The sequence below is a fragment of the Copidosoma floridanum genome, unplaced genomic scaffold (assembly GCF_036245765.1).
Source record: "Copidosoma floridanum isolate Cflo_tuat_1 unplaced genomic scaffold, Cflo_Japanese_pri ptg000030l, whole genome shotgun sequence".
In the NCBI taxonomy this organism is placed as follows: domain Eukaryota; kingdom Metazoa; phylum Arthropoda; class Insecta; order Hymenoptera; family Encyrtidae; genus Copidosoma; species Copidosoma floridanum.
In genome coordinates, this window is record NW_028321907.1 from 25,106,904 (window position 1) to 25,121,195 (window position 14,292).

General features: G+C 33.0%; 1 long non-coding RNA gene across 1 annotated transcript; it reads right to left on the minus strand.

Annotated features, from left to right (window-relative positions):
- Positions 1-2,082: 2,082 nt before the first annotated feature.
- Positions 2,083-2,432, minus strand: LOC111643107 (uncharacterized). The gene is made up of 3 exons (XR_016293387.1): positions 2,364-2,432; positions 2,223-2,281; positions 2,083-2,141 (listed from the first exon to the last, which is right to left on the minus strand). It is a non-coding gene; the product is annotated as an uncharacterized LOC111643107 (long non-coding RNA).
- Between the last annotated feature and the right edge of the window lie 11,860 nt (positions 2,433-14,292).

Below are 14,292 nucleotides of genomic sequence, written 5' to 3' on the forward strand. Positions count from 1 at the left end.
TTCATAAATAATAAACTAATTACACTTGGAAGCACTGATGAAGTTTTGAGCCTGCAAAAAAGGCCTTCTCGCTGCTTGCAAACTGGGATTGGCAACAAAGCGGTCGCGCCATCTGTTGGTGAGTTTGGAAGCAGCGAAAGAAGGCTTTTTGGCAGGCTCAAAACTAAATCACTGCTCCAAAGTGTAACTAATTTATTCCTTATCAATATTAATTAATTGTTGTGACAGTGTATGTAATAAGTAGGTAAATTGAAAGTGTATTTTGAACATCTCTGCAACATTGTTGACAAAGTAACTGACTCACTAATTTTTATTCCTCTTAAATTTTAAAATGTTTACACTGATGTACACACTCAATAGGGACTGTGTAGTTAATTTTTAAGAATCCATATTAAATTATATTATATTGTAAACTTGTTGAAAAATAACAAAGCAGCATGAATGTGCTTGCATTTTTTACTTAATCAGCCTTGCAAGTACATGTGATATGTAAAATTTGACCACATTTATTCATTGCTCCAAGAATTTTGAGTGACTCATCTTTATTATCAACTGTTTTTAAACAAAATTCCATAATTTAAAAAAAGTCTTTCCATCCGATAACTTGTGACATGTTATATGGCCACTATGTAAAGAGGATTCCCCTTTAATAAAATTTCTGCTAGCTGGTATGCAATTTCCAATCTTGCATAATTCGTCGATTGTTAAATACATTTTTGCTAATTGATTAATGTAATTTGTATTTTTTTAAATTAACCACACTGTCCCATTGAGTGTGTATTTGGGGTTTGTTATGAGGTAAAACATTAAGGTGACAATAAGACATCTATACGACATCATCGAACCATCAGCTGATATCTACCGAAGTTATCAAAACTACATCAGTAAGATGTCAAATTGACGCCTAATTATTATCGATAAGACATCGTATTGTTATCAGTTGTCAGCAAACAAACATCAGCTAATGACAACTAATTGATAACGTTTAGACGTCTGCTGTTGTCATACTAAATGTTTTTGATCTCTTATGGATGTCTTTTGAGCAAGAATTAAGGATGTCTTTTAGATATCTGTGGTGCTAAATTCAATGATATCTTACAGATATCTGCTGTGTAAATTAAATGATATCTTGAGGGTATCGTTTAAATAGTATTATATAATAGATTCGTTCACCTTACAATCCAGGGACGGTCGGGGACAGTGTGGGCGAGTCGGAGACGAAAGTGAACAAGTGCTCTTCTCCGATCGTCCCCGATCGTCCCTGACCGTACGTGATGCGCAGTTGTACACGTTAGGTTAGGTTATTGCAAAAAGTAAACAAACTTTTTTGTATTTGCACTTCTTTATTCACCAACTATTGTTTACATACAGCATTAACCTAACCTAACGTGTACAACTGCGCATCGCGTACGGTCAGGGACGATCGCGGACGATCGGAGAAGAGCTCTTGTTCACTTTCGTCTCCGACTCGCCCACACTGTCCCCGACCGTCCCTGGATTGTAATGTGAACGAATCTAATAGAAGTAGAATTTACGCAACTCAAAGAAACATAGATACCTTTAAATTGAATAAATTTATAATTCATTTGAATAATGGCCTTTAAATTATAAATTAATCAATCAATTCATTAAATTCAAAGGTATCTGTAGTTCTTTAAATTGCACGATGCCTTCATTATAATAGATATTTTTAAAAGTGTATTTTTTAGAATTGTTTTTTTACGATTACAAAATACTTTATACTTATGTCATACTTAAGAATCACTGGTTTAAGCACAATTAGAAAATTAATTACAATATAGGCTGTTGATTGACTCCTCTTTTTTTTCCGCCTGTCAGATGTTCTACGCAACCAATCTTTAATGCGTTCTTGTACATCTATTACAGTAGATGCAATTTTTTTTCGTGTAGCACCTATAAAAATGTTGGCGATTAATAAATTTTAAAAATACATAAGTTTTCAGAATCAAAATACATACTTATGATCATCGATGGAAAATGGAGATCCATTACAGCAAGAGTTCCATGAAAACCGTACCAAGTTAAGTAGTTGACAACACAGTTCATGTTATAATAGTAGGCATAATCTTATTTATAGTATTAGATAAACTTATTCCTCCCAGGCTTAAAATTTTTTTTTCCTAAAGAAAAATATTCAATGTTTTTTAGTTATAAATGCTTAAACTAGAACTAGGTAATTTGTAAACAAACCAAATACTTACAAATTGAGATGACAAATTTTGATTTAATAGAAGGTCTCTATCAAAATTTACTAATTCCACTTTTGAGTTGAAAGAAGAAGAGCAGAGAGCACAAAAATTAATAAAAGATTAAGTATAGATTATTGAAACAAATGACACAACCTTTTGATGATGCCTCTGACGAAGAGAGCTGGACAAAAAGCGAACGGGATCCGATGTGGCCTGCTTGACAGCTGATGCAAGAAAGAAGGAGGTTATAATTCACGTAAAATGTATGAGAACCGTGCACCTCCTATATATATATACCGCAACCAATCGCACCGGCGGCACCGGCTTTATCATAGTGATGTCTGAATAAGATAAAAATATTGATATCATTTTTATTTATCGTAAGATATCGTAATGTTATCATTTTCTACATTAAATATGGTAACTCCAAAATTGTTTTTTCGATAACATTTTGACAACACTTAAAAAAGATATCGGTCAAAAAATATAACTCTAAGTTGCCTTCTAAAGTTATCGCGTAGACGTCTGTTAAAAGACAACTATAAGACATCATTTTTCGATAACTGTTCTCTTGATGACTAATTGTTATCTTTTAGATAACTATAGATGTTATCATCAAAACAGACAGTGTCGGTTGTCACCTCAATGTTTTGTGGAAAGCTTACTCCGAGCTCTAGGATACGGAGGTACGAAGCAGGTGAACACAATGATGAGACGTCGAGTACAAAAACCATGAAATAAGGAGAGGAATCTCTAATGTAATCTTCTAGTGAAATCTAGGCACGTTTTCTGGATAGAAATCATACATATATATATGGGAGATCTCACCTAACTAGCATCAGAGCCATCTAACGTAATTGATGAAAGCTCGAGTCGCATGGTAAGTGGCAAACTACCTTACCTTAAAACCCAATCTACTTTACCTCAACCCAAGCTAACTCACCCTGTATTCAACTGAAATACATTTTTCATCAAAGGCAACTACCAGCTCGTAGAGGTGATTAATCAGATCACGAAGATCGGAAATTTTTTTTTTTTTCTTTTTAATGATGAATTTGTAATAAACGAACCTACATATAACATTTTAACTACAATATGTAGCAATAATAAATAAATAAAAAAATAAGATTATATTTAAAAATGAGATGTATTTTTTTAGCAACTCATAAATACGTGACTCATATGTGAATTTATTTATATTTATTTTTGAGTTTTATTTGTTTATTGTCGATAATGAAGAAACACGTTTAATGAATACGACTTGATAGTCCTTCACCTGTTTTTTTTGCACTGAACAAGTCGAGTCAAGATTGCTTTGAGTGAGTCAAGATCGCACCGGGCGGCGTGAGGTGAGTCGGGATCAGGTCATCGGTAGATTACGTTACTGGGATGTGATTGTGATGGTTTATTGTCTACGAAATGATATATATTAAGTTACTTATAATGTCGTGTTTTATTGTTGGCTGCTCAACAAAACGTCAGAAAAGTGATAGTGATTCTTTAGCTTTCTTCCGACCAACCTCCGTAATATATTCCAGCAATTTAGGAAAATAAGTAAGTGTTTGTGAGATGTCATCCGTATCTTGTTTGCGTTTTGTAGGATGATGTTCTTCTTAAATGGAAAGAGTTCGTACCGGAAGGTACTAAGTTAAAGAAATCACATTTAATATGTGAGTTACACTTTAATCAGGAAGATGTTGAAAAAGAATTTCTGCATATTCTATCCGATGGCAGTGTTTATCGCATTCCAAAACAAAAACCGTCATTAAAAAAAGGAGCTGCACCTTGCATATTCCCGACGGTTTCAGACAAACATAGAGCGAGTGAAGATAAATCTTCAAAAAATCAATCAAGTATGTACAAATGTTAAAAAATAATTGCCGATGTTATCTGCGAAAAAGCCTTACGTAAAAAATTTTTCTGTGTATGGGGTGCATTAAAGGTAAATTAATTTTCCTTGCAAGTGATGAAGTATTATTTAAAGATTTTTATTGCATTTTGTTCAGAAAACAATAATTTCCCTCCTTTTATGTATTGCTTTGTCCATTTATTTTTAGTATCCAAAAAATATTTTATAAATAACTTATGTTTGAACTGTATAATTTTCATCGTTGACAAATTCGATGGTTTTTCAAGTTCGTGTGCTTATCGAGACATTTTTCGATATGTATACCTTCATTCCAATTTTATTTATCTGAAATAAATTTCTTAACTTTTTTTTCTATCATTAGTCCTAATTAGTATTTGTTACAACAACAAAAAATTTTTTTAAAGATGAATCTGCAAGTCCGAGTAATAAAATAGTGATAAACAACGCCGCGTTGGAAGACAATTCACCATCAATTGAGGTGTTAAAAGATAATTTGTTTGTTGAAATTTGTAAGAATATGAGCGAAAAAAACGAATTCTTAAATTTCTCTGAAAATTGGATCGCCCAAGTTATTTTGAATGGTTTCAAATGTATTATGTGGACATTGTGGAAAGACAAGTACTCAGCAATAGAGAAAAGAGTGGTTCTTTTTTCAAACATGACTCTCAACGTAAGTTACAAGTAAATTCAATGTTATACTAATTATTTACAACGTCTTTGAATTCACAGATATATATTGAAGAAAAATTAGTTAAAATCGAAGGATTTGAATCCATCGCAAATTTGCAAGATGTACGTGGGTTGTTACAGTATATAAGTAAAAATGTAAAAGCGTGTTTACCAACTGATAATAAAAAGTAAGTAGCAATCAATATATCTTTAAGTATTTAAAATTTTACAAGACAAGATTTATTTAAAAAATACTAAAAGCATTAGAGTAGGTCATAAAAAAGTTAAGAAATAACATAGTAACTTTGACACACCGTCACAAAATCTCTGTTTTACGCATACTCGGAAAAAATACGCATGCAATAATGTCACTGGTTGGGCATCGTATCAAAAAGAACGCTCTTCGTATTTTTTTTCCAAGACTTAAATTTTTGATCACGTTTATTAATTATTATAAAAATTGATTTTATGATTTACCTTTTCATTGCTTTTTTTTGGTTCATAAAATTACATCAATTTCTATTATATTTAGATCAAATGATTGCATTGGATACGTATTACGAAAACAAGAATCTATGCCAGGCCCAAAATCACAAAGATGTAAAGCATGTACGGCTTCAAAAGTGGAAGAAAGAAAAAAGATTCATGAACAACAAAAGGTGCATATGCTTATAAAAAAGTGAAAAAAGTATTTAGCTACCAAACGGAATATGTCTCGACGAAACGTCAGATTGGAATTAAAGGTTAAAATGATTTTTTTATAATTATTTATGATTTATTTCCTACTTTTTATTTACATTTCATGAGATATTGTATAAATAATTAATGTATGCAGATAAATAAATTGAAAAGAAAAATTGTGCAACTAAAGAACGAGTGTGCTAAACGTGACGAAGAAGCTCTGCAGAGAAGATGCGATAGTCTTCCTGAAGCACAACAATTATCAGTCAAAGCATGCTTTCAATCTGCAAAACTAAAAGATACACGCGGAGTGAGATACACGAATCAGTGGATTTACGAATGCATACTTTTACGAATCAAAAGTAAAAAAACGTATAACCACTTGCGGTCTCACAAGATTCTTGCATTACCAGCTATATAAACTTTGAGTAATTACTTGAAAGTGATCAAGGGTTCCTATGGATTTCAAAGCAGTACATTTGACCTGATAAAAACAAAAACAAGCTCAATGGATGCGTCTGACGTTAGAGGTATGTATAATATGTGAGACAACAAATTCAATTACTGTAGAGTCGAGTAGTATTTTCCGTCACAAATGTGCATCTCTCCAGGGCCGTCCCTGGGCCTGTTGGGTCGACCCAGCCCGGATGCTCATGAGTGGCGAACGCTGTTTTTTTTACTGAGGGCACAGCAACTCCTCAAAAACACCTAAAGTAAGAAAATTTTTTTTTAGTTTGTATTTTTTTACGTTCCAGGTATTTTACTTCTTGACGAAATGAAGTTGTCTGCGACGCTCGCTTTTAATAAGCAAAATCTACGCGTCGAAGGATTCACCGATCTGGGAAAATACACTCCGAAACATCTTAAGGGAAAGAAGGGCGATCACGCTCTTGTATTGATGTTTCAACCTTTTAAAGGAAAATGGGTTCAAACTTTGGGCTGTTTTTTAAGCAAAGAAAGTGCCTCTGGAACCGTACTGCACCAAATAGTCACGGAAGCAATAATTTTATGCGAAAAAGCAGGCCTGAAGGTTGATGGGATTGCAAATGATGGTGCTTCTTGGAATAGGACGATGTGGGACTTGTTTGGCGTTAATGAGACCAACGTCAGCGTTGAACACATAATGGATGAAAATCGGCGTTTATGGTTCTTTTCTGATTTTCCGCATTTGATTAAATGTTTGAGAAATTTTTTCACAAAGCAATAAGGAAGATCAGATTTGGGTAGTATTACTTAAATTTTATTGTATATGTATAAGTATAAATAATTTATACATAAGATAAATGTAAGATATTATTCTAGACACCCGATGGATATGTCTCACTCAAGCATTGGTACGCGCTGCTGGATGTAGAAAATCCGAAATCGTTCGGACTACGAGTAAATTGCAATCTAAGAGTCGATCACGAAAAACCAAAATTTTATCAAAAAATGAACGTAGCTTTGGCTTTTCAGTTAATAAAAGATATTTAATGCTTGAAACTATTAACAGAGTTTGATTTAATATTTTCATTGTTTTTAGTAATTAATTAATTAATTTACTTCTTTATTCATTTAATCTTTTGTTTCTATTAATTATAAGTAAGCCACCACTTATTGAAGTCAAATAATTAATTTTTTATTAAACCGTGCGTAAAGTGTAATTGTGCTTGAATCAATAATACATGAAGTTGAATAATTTTATAATTTCAGTTTAACATAAAATTTATAAAAAAATAATGTTTGAAGTTCGGGTGCATTGAAAAGGATTTTCGTACTTGTTTGCCTTTGGCTCGCATATGAAAAAAATAGTTTTTAAACAAACTGGTTAAAAAAAATAACTGTTTTTACTTTATGAAGTTTTTCGGAGTGGCGGACGCATTGGAAATACTTAGAGAAAAGCATGCAGATCTACAAGATTGTTCGGGGTCAATTAAATTTTGTCGAAGGGTGAAGTCTCTGATTAAAGCAATGAACAGCCGAACACCTGTAGATAGCTTAAGACCCGGAAACGATGTGTGACAGGTGTGTATAGTAAATCCAATCTTGTTAAATTAATTAATTCATTTTAATTATTTTTTTTTTTAGGCAATAGAAGCGTTTTTACAATATTTACGGCAATGGGAAGAGTCTGCTAAAAAACCAGACACAAAGTCTGAATTCATTACTTATCAAACATGTTACGGTTTGAAAGTATCACTCCAAGGTGCATTAGAGATTTGTCAGTTTTTAATTGACAAATGTAATTTTAACTTCTTAATGACAGCAAGACTTAATTAAGATAATTTGGAGGTATGAACTTTTGAAATATAATTATGTTTAACTAAATTGTATTATACAAGGAGTGCCGATGACGGTAACTTTAGTAATAGCATAAGAGTTTTTGCGTTGACATGCTACATACGATGATTTTAAATACGCTTTGAAAATACTTGGTTTTAAGCGTTCATATTCTTTTTCAAAAGCAAAAAACTTTCAATTAAAGAAATTGCAATTGCATGCATCTGTAAATAGTTGGCATCTTACTTTGTAGAAGTATACATGTATACAGTATTAATTATGTACTAATCACAACTTAGGCATGTATGATAGCTGTGAAACACAGCTGGAGGAAGGCTCTGGTCAAGCTCGAGCTTTTGCTGAGCCTGAGCTTCCAATTCTGCTGGAGCTTTTTCAGCTCTATTATTTACTTTCAGTTTTTTTAGCTGGCTCAAAAGCTCAGGCTCGGCAAAAGCTCGAGCTCGAGTGTCAAACCCAAGCAGAGCTCAAGCCAGTTTTTATATATGTCAATTAAAAATTGAAATTGTACTTTAAAACAATTAATTGATATACATTCATTATCTTAATGATATACAAATTTTCAGCGATTCTTCGGAATGATGAGAAATGCTTGCGGGTGTAACGATCATCCTGATTCTGCATTATTTATACAAATGTACAAATTAATGACTACATATTCGTTAGTAAAACCACCAAAAGGCTCAAACGTTTCAAGTGACGAAATAATGCAAGTCCTACTCAATATCAAAGATATGGAAGATAGTGAAGAAAGGAAAGAGCAGTGGATTTCACAATTGGACACCATTCTTGATAAAGGCCATAGAGTTGAAACCCTCAGCGAGGTTGCAAAAATTTTGGAAGAGCATAACTATTTCCAGTGTACAACATCTAATTACGTGTTAACCTATGTAGCTGGTTTTGTTGCTCGTAAAGGTAATCGATTTGCCAAATACAAAGAAAAGAGCAAATACATGTTTTGTGATCTGTGTAGTAAAAGCTTAACCTTGGGTATTGACGAGGAAATCACAGATTGCTATAAATTAATTAAATTGAAGTCCAAGGATTTTCTTTGCAAACCGTCTAGTCATCTTTTGCAATTAATAACCGCGTTAGAAACCACGTGAATGTTTTTCATTACGAAAAAATTGAATAAAAATGAAAATATTGAAAAAGAAATAACGAAAGAGAAAAGAAAGCTAGGAAAGTTAAAATCTACGCCTGTTCTTGCCAAGAAAATAGAAAAAAAAGAAAAAATTAAAAAGTCAAAATTTATGTCTTTTACTTCAGTTAATAAAATTAAAAATTATAAAAGAGGAAAAAAAGAAATAACAAATGCAGTGAGTCCAAAAATTAACGATGATAAGGTTAAGAAACAGAATAAAAATAAAAGGAAATATTCAGACTTTACTTCATGTAACATGAATACAAAAATTTAAAAAAATGTGTAATATTATTTTTTGCGATTAAATAAACAACTTTTCGATTTGTATTTCTTGATATGTGCATGATATTTGAATAAAAATGTTACATACCCTAAATTTAATTACTTTATTTACGATACAATACCTGAGATCAAGAGTTTTACATTTAATTACCTATTTACCATACCACATTTTTTTCTTGCTACATATTGTAAATAAAATATTATATGTAGGTTCGTTTATTACAAATTCATCATTAAAAAGAAAAAAAAAAAAAAAAAAATTTCCGATCTTCGTGATCTGATTCATCACCTCTACGAGCTGGTAGTTGCCTTTGACAACTCGGCTATCACATGTATCTCAATTAAGTAAGTGAAAGTTGTACTTCAGTTGAATACAGGGTGAGTTAGCTTGAGTTGAGGTAAAGTAGATTGGGTTACAAGGTAAGGTAGTTTGCCACTTACCATGCGACTCGAGCTTTTATCAATTACGTTAGATGGCTCTGATGCTAATTAGGTGAGATCTTCCATATATATATATGTATGATCTCTGTCTGGAAAATTCACCCACTTTTAATGCATGGAGATTCCTCTCCTTCTATATTACTTCATGACAAAAACTTAGATTTATTGAATACAGAAAATAATGGCTGTTTGAATAGAAAAGAACTTTAAAAAACGATCGTGACTTAGATTGCAGCGGACGGGCGAGTGCCGGAGTCTACGCTGGTCGAGCGAGTCGGCCGTTGGCGTCGGGCCGCGCTCGCCACCTAAAGGTGGGTGCTCTAGAGAGCTTTTCTTGCTGAAGATGATGCGCTCTACCATTGTGCTTGCGGGATGAGCTGTTGTTTCCTGCTCAATTTTTGTTTTACATTTTGGCTAGCAGAAACTGCCAGCTGTATAAGTACTAGTATAAATATTTTAAAATTTAAGAGGAATAAATATTGGTGAGTCAGTTGCTTTGTCAAAAATGTTAAAGCGATGTTCAAGATATACTTTAAATTAACCTACTTATTACATACACTGTCACAGGAGTTAATTAATCTTGATAAGGAATAAATTAGTTACACTTTGGAGCAATAATTGAGTTTTGAGCCTGCCAAAAAGCCTTCTCTCACTGCTTCCCAACTCACCAACAGATGTCATGACCGTTAGGTTACCGATCCCAATATCTATCTGATTTTGAGTTATTAGGGTGTGACTACATGGAGTCTGGCAGTCTCCATCTCACCCTGAAGCTGTTTAGAAATTTCATTGATTGCATTAGCGCAAGCTAAGTGATTTTTGAAATCAATTTTTTAAATCTTAGGTCTAAAATAGTAGCCTCAGCAATCAGTGATATATTTCCTGTGTATTTAAATTTATGTAATAACTGTTGCATTGAAAGGTTTTGTAATTTTAATGAAGTTTGAGTTGTCACTTTTATTTTATCTAAACTAAAGGGCTTCGCTCCCTGCACGCTCTGCGCGCCAAACCCCTGAACTTTTTTGATAAGACATATTTCTAATAATTATTAAATCTAAATCGAATGATTAAATTTTAACTACAAATCTAAGTGTTGAAGTGCACGACTGTATACTAAAGATAGGCTGTAGGCATACGCGAGCGTGTGTGTGCTCGTGTTAGAAGAGAGGTATGTACAGCGCCAGTCAGGTGTGCGCCAGTTCTGATCTGATTTGACCGTAGTCAAGTGTACACGCAACACTTAGCTCTCCTTGAATTTAAAAAGTCTGTATACACGTTCAATTCCGTTATAGTCAGTCATCAGTTAGTTTTGTCAAGTCAGTTGAAGAAATAATTTTGTCAAATTAAATCTGTTCAGTCGTCTCCTCATTTCCTCAACCTGTAACCCTTCACTAAGCTCAAACGAATACAACGACCTCGATTAGCCTGTAGGGTGCTAGATGTAACCAGCGCTTGTCTACTTAATCTTATATGTACATTTAAATGTACCGCCTTTCGTTACTCACGACCAGTCAGATCATGACGGTTTCTACCGACAGTCACGTTGTACGTGCCTCTAGGCTCGGATTGGGTGATTGGGAAAACACAATAAAACACAATAAAATTAAACAGCATAAAAATAACAACTTTCAATGTCACTCACAGGCCAAGAAAACACAGTTAATATACACAAAAATTGTAAAGGTCAAATTTATACCGGAGAAAATAAATACTGTCTATATTCTTAAAGCAACGAACTATTGAAATATATAATGGTGAAGAATGTAGAAAGAAAAGAGTCAAGTTGAATAACACGATATGTAAACACGCACTGGCCTTGAGCTCGCAAGAGATTTTGAAAGTTACTCGAAATGAATGTGAAACTGAAAGCACTGATAGAGTATAACTGATTGAAATATTGAATAACTATAAACCACTGTCTGTAAAAAATGCACAATTACTGTCTGTGAAAATACACAAGAGTTTCACTGAGTCTTGCTATTGATAATCACTGGTAGTTCGATGAGATTAACTATTTGAGCTGGTCTGCAAATTATGCAATGAGCAACTTAAACAAAGCACTAAGTGCACTGCACTGCACAACTGAGTTTTGTCCACTGTATAGCGAGAGTTAATCAGAAGATTTACACTAGCATTTAAGGTGATGTATGCACCTTTGAATGCTAGAGTTTGGCAACGTAACTTAAGAGAGTCTTTCTTCGACGAGAGCTGAGTATAATCTGGCGCTTACAGTATACAAAGCTTGCCGCGTAAGTACGCACAAACACACCTGCAGCGCGCCAAGTCGACCAAGCGCACACGCACAGAGCGTTGAGCCGACAGAGACTACAAGTGTACACAGTGTACACAAAAGCCGGGCCTACTGTCGGTCGCTCTCATTTCCAACACACGTGATACTCATTCCTTTAGAAGAGGATTAGCTGTATATGTTTTTATGACGGGTATGGCTGAACTACCGGTGACGTATTTTTCTCCAGACAATATCATCTTTAATTATTTGCAGTTTGATTCTGGACAACAATAGTGGAGAATCTGGAATTAGAATAAATACAATTTTATCGAACAGCTGGATAAAAATTCCAAACATGCTACAAATTAAACTTAATTTTAATGGTTCTGATTTACTCTCTAATTATATTTCACTGGATTTGTCAACAGGCAATAAAAATATCTCTACGATTTTATTGCTCTGCTTAGATTTTTTTTGGATTAGGCTCATACACATAAAAATTTTGAGAAACCGTCGTTTTTAATTTTGGTTTGAACTATAAAATAAGAAAATACAAAAAATTATTTTTTACTTAGCTTTGTTGTTAGAAATCAGATACTTACTAAACTTTGATCATTTGTTGAATTGTTAGAATAAAGTTTTACGTTTTTTTATTTGAATTGCAGGTGTACTTTTAAATAAGTTGTATTTCCTGCAGTTTTTATGTGATTACAAAATAATTAGTACTTAGCCCATCCAGCGTTTTTTTAAAAAGTGCCAAACAACACTCTTAGGCACTATAAATTTAAACCAATAGCTTTTAAAATCAATCAGTTCAATAATAATAATAATTGAGTGAGAAACATTTTTAGTGAATAAAAGGAAAATAATAAATACGTACTGGTCCTGTAGGCAAACCCGATAAATATTCAAATAGGGTTACTTTATTGTAAAAAAGATATGTGAGAAATACCGGAGTCAACGAAATTTTGTTACGCTTTTTTACATCACACTTGCACTCACAAAAAGTAAGTACACTAAAGCGTTCACGCCAATCGTGAACTTTGAACGTACCATTTTTATTTCTACTTTCTCCTTTCATAACTCACTAAAACTAACCATGTTGTCGTGGTCCAATAAAAACCAATAAAATTTTACAGTAGAATTTTTCTGTTGGTTTCTTATCGGTAGTTGCACCCGTAAATCCAAATAAAACCTGAAATGGTCAAAAATAGATTTTCTATATCATTTATAGTCTATAACTAGGACATAATTGAACAAAAATAAAATGACAAATTATTGTCCTACCATCTGGATGGCAACACCAAAACGGGGGGATTAAAGTATTTTATACGTAAATTGAAAGTAAAGTTAGTTATTAATTTTTATTAGAATTTTGTAAAAAAATACTTCAGTCCCCCCGTTTTGGTGTTGACATCCGGATGGTTGGACATACATTTGTGTGATTATTTTTGTTCAATGACGTCCTGGTTACATTGAAAATCCATTTTTGACCATTACAGACTTTATCTGGATTTACGGGTGCAAACACCGATAACAAACCAAATAGAAAAATCCTATATTGTAAAATCGATAAATTTTTTATTGGTTTTTATTGGACTGCAACAACAGGGAATAGTTCAATTTCCTAGCCTATTGTTACATCAATTTTATAACTTTTACTTTATATTTATACATACTTTTATTTTAAACTTTACACTTTCTTATGATAAATGAGCTCAAACCTCAAGATCGTTTTTCTAATCTCATTACATGTATATCGTGGTTTAATAGAGAGAAACCTAATATGTCAGTTGCTTTAGATATTTTTGTTAAAATGATGGATAAACTATCAGCTCATGATATCAATTGCTGTCTCAAAGGAAACGAGCGAATCGTCAAGGTGTATGCTTTGGTTAGCTGTGTTGACTCCGTAGTTGGATAGAGGCGATAGAGCTCTAATGTAAGGTTTAACACAATTCAACGGTAAATTTGGTTGCAACTGGTGTGAATATCCAACAAAATGGGGAGGAAGTACTAAATATCCTCTTATATAATACTTACCAAAATGTAGAGATGCAAATGAAACAATAAACATCATGATGAATCTTAATTCAGAAACTATAAGAGAACTTTCAGCATCAAAAGAATATCTCCCTTCAATAATTTGCTGTCTTTTAATATTATACATGGATTTGTACCTGACTATATGCATTGCGTCCTAGCGGGAGTTGTAAGACAGATAACAGAATATTTTGTTGTTGGAGACACTGACAATTATTATGAAGAAGAGATTAAGAAGATTCGAGTCCCACATCAAATTTGTCGTTTAACTAGACCGTTTTCTGATAGGAAATACTGGAAAGCTAGAGAGTGGGAGAATTGGTTATTATATTATAGTTTGCCTATATTATTGATAAAATTAGGCAAAAAGTATATTGTTCGTAGAAAGTGTTTATGTTTTATTAAAGGATGATATCACCTATTATTTAGAATTGGATAAGGCTGA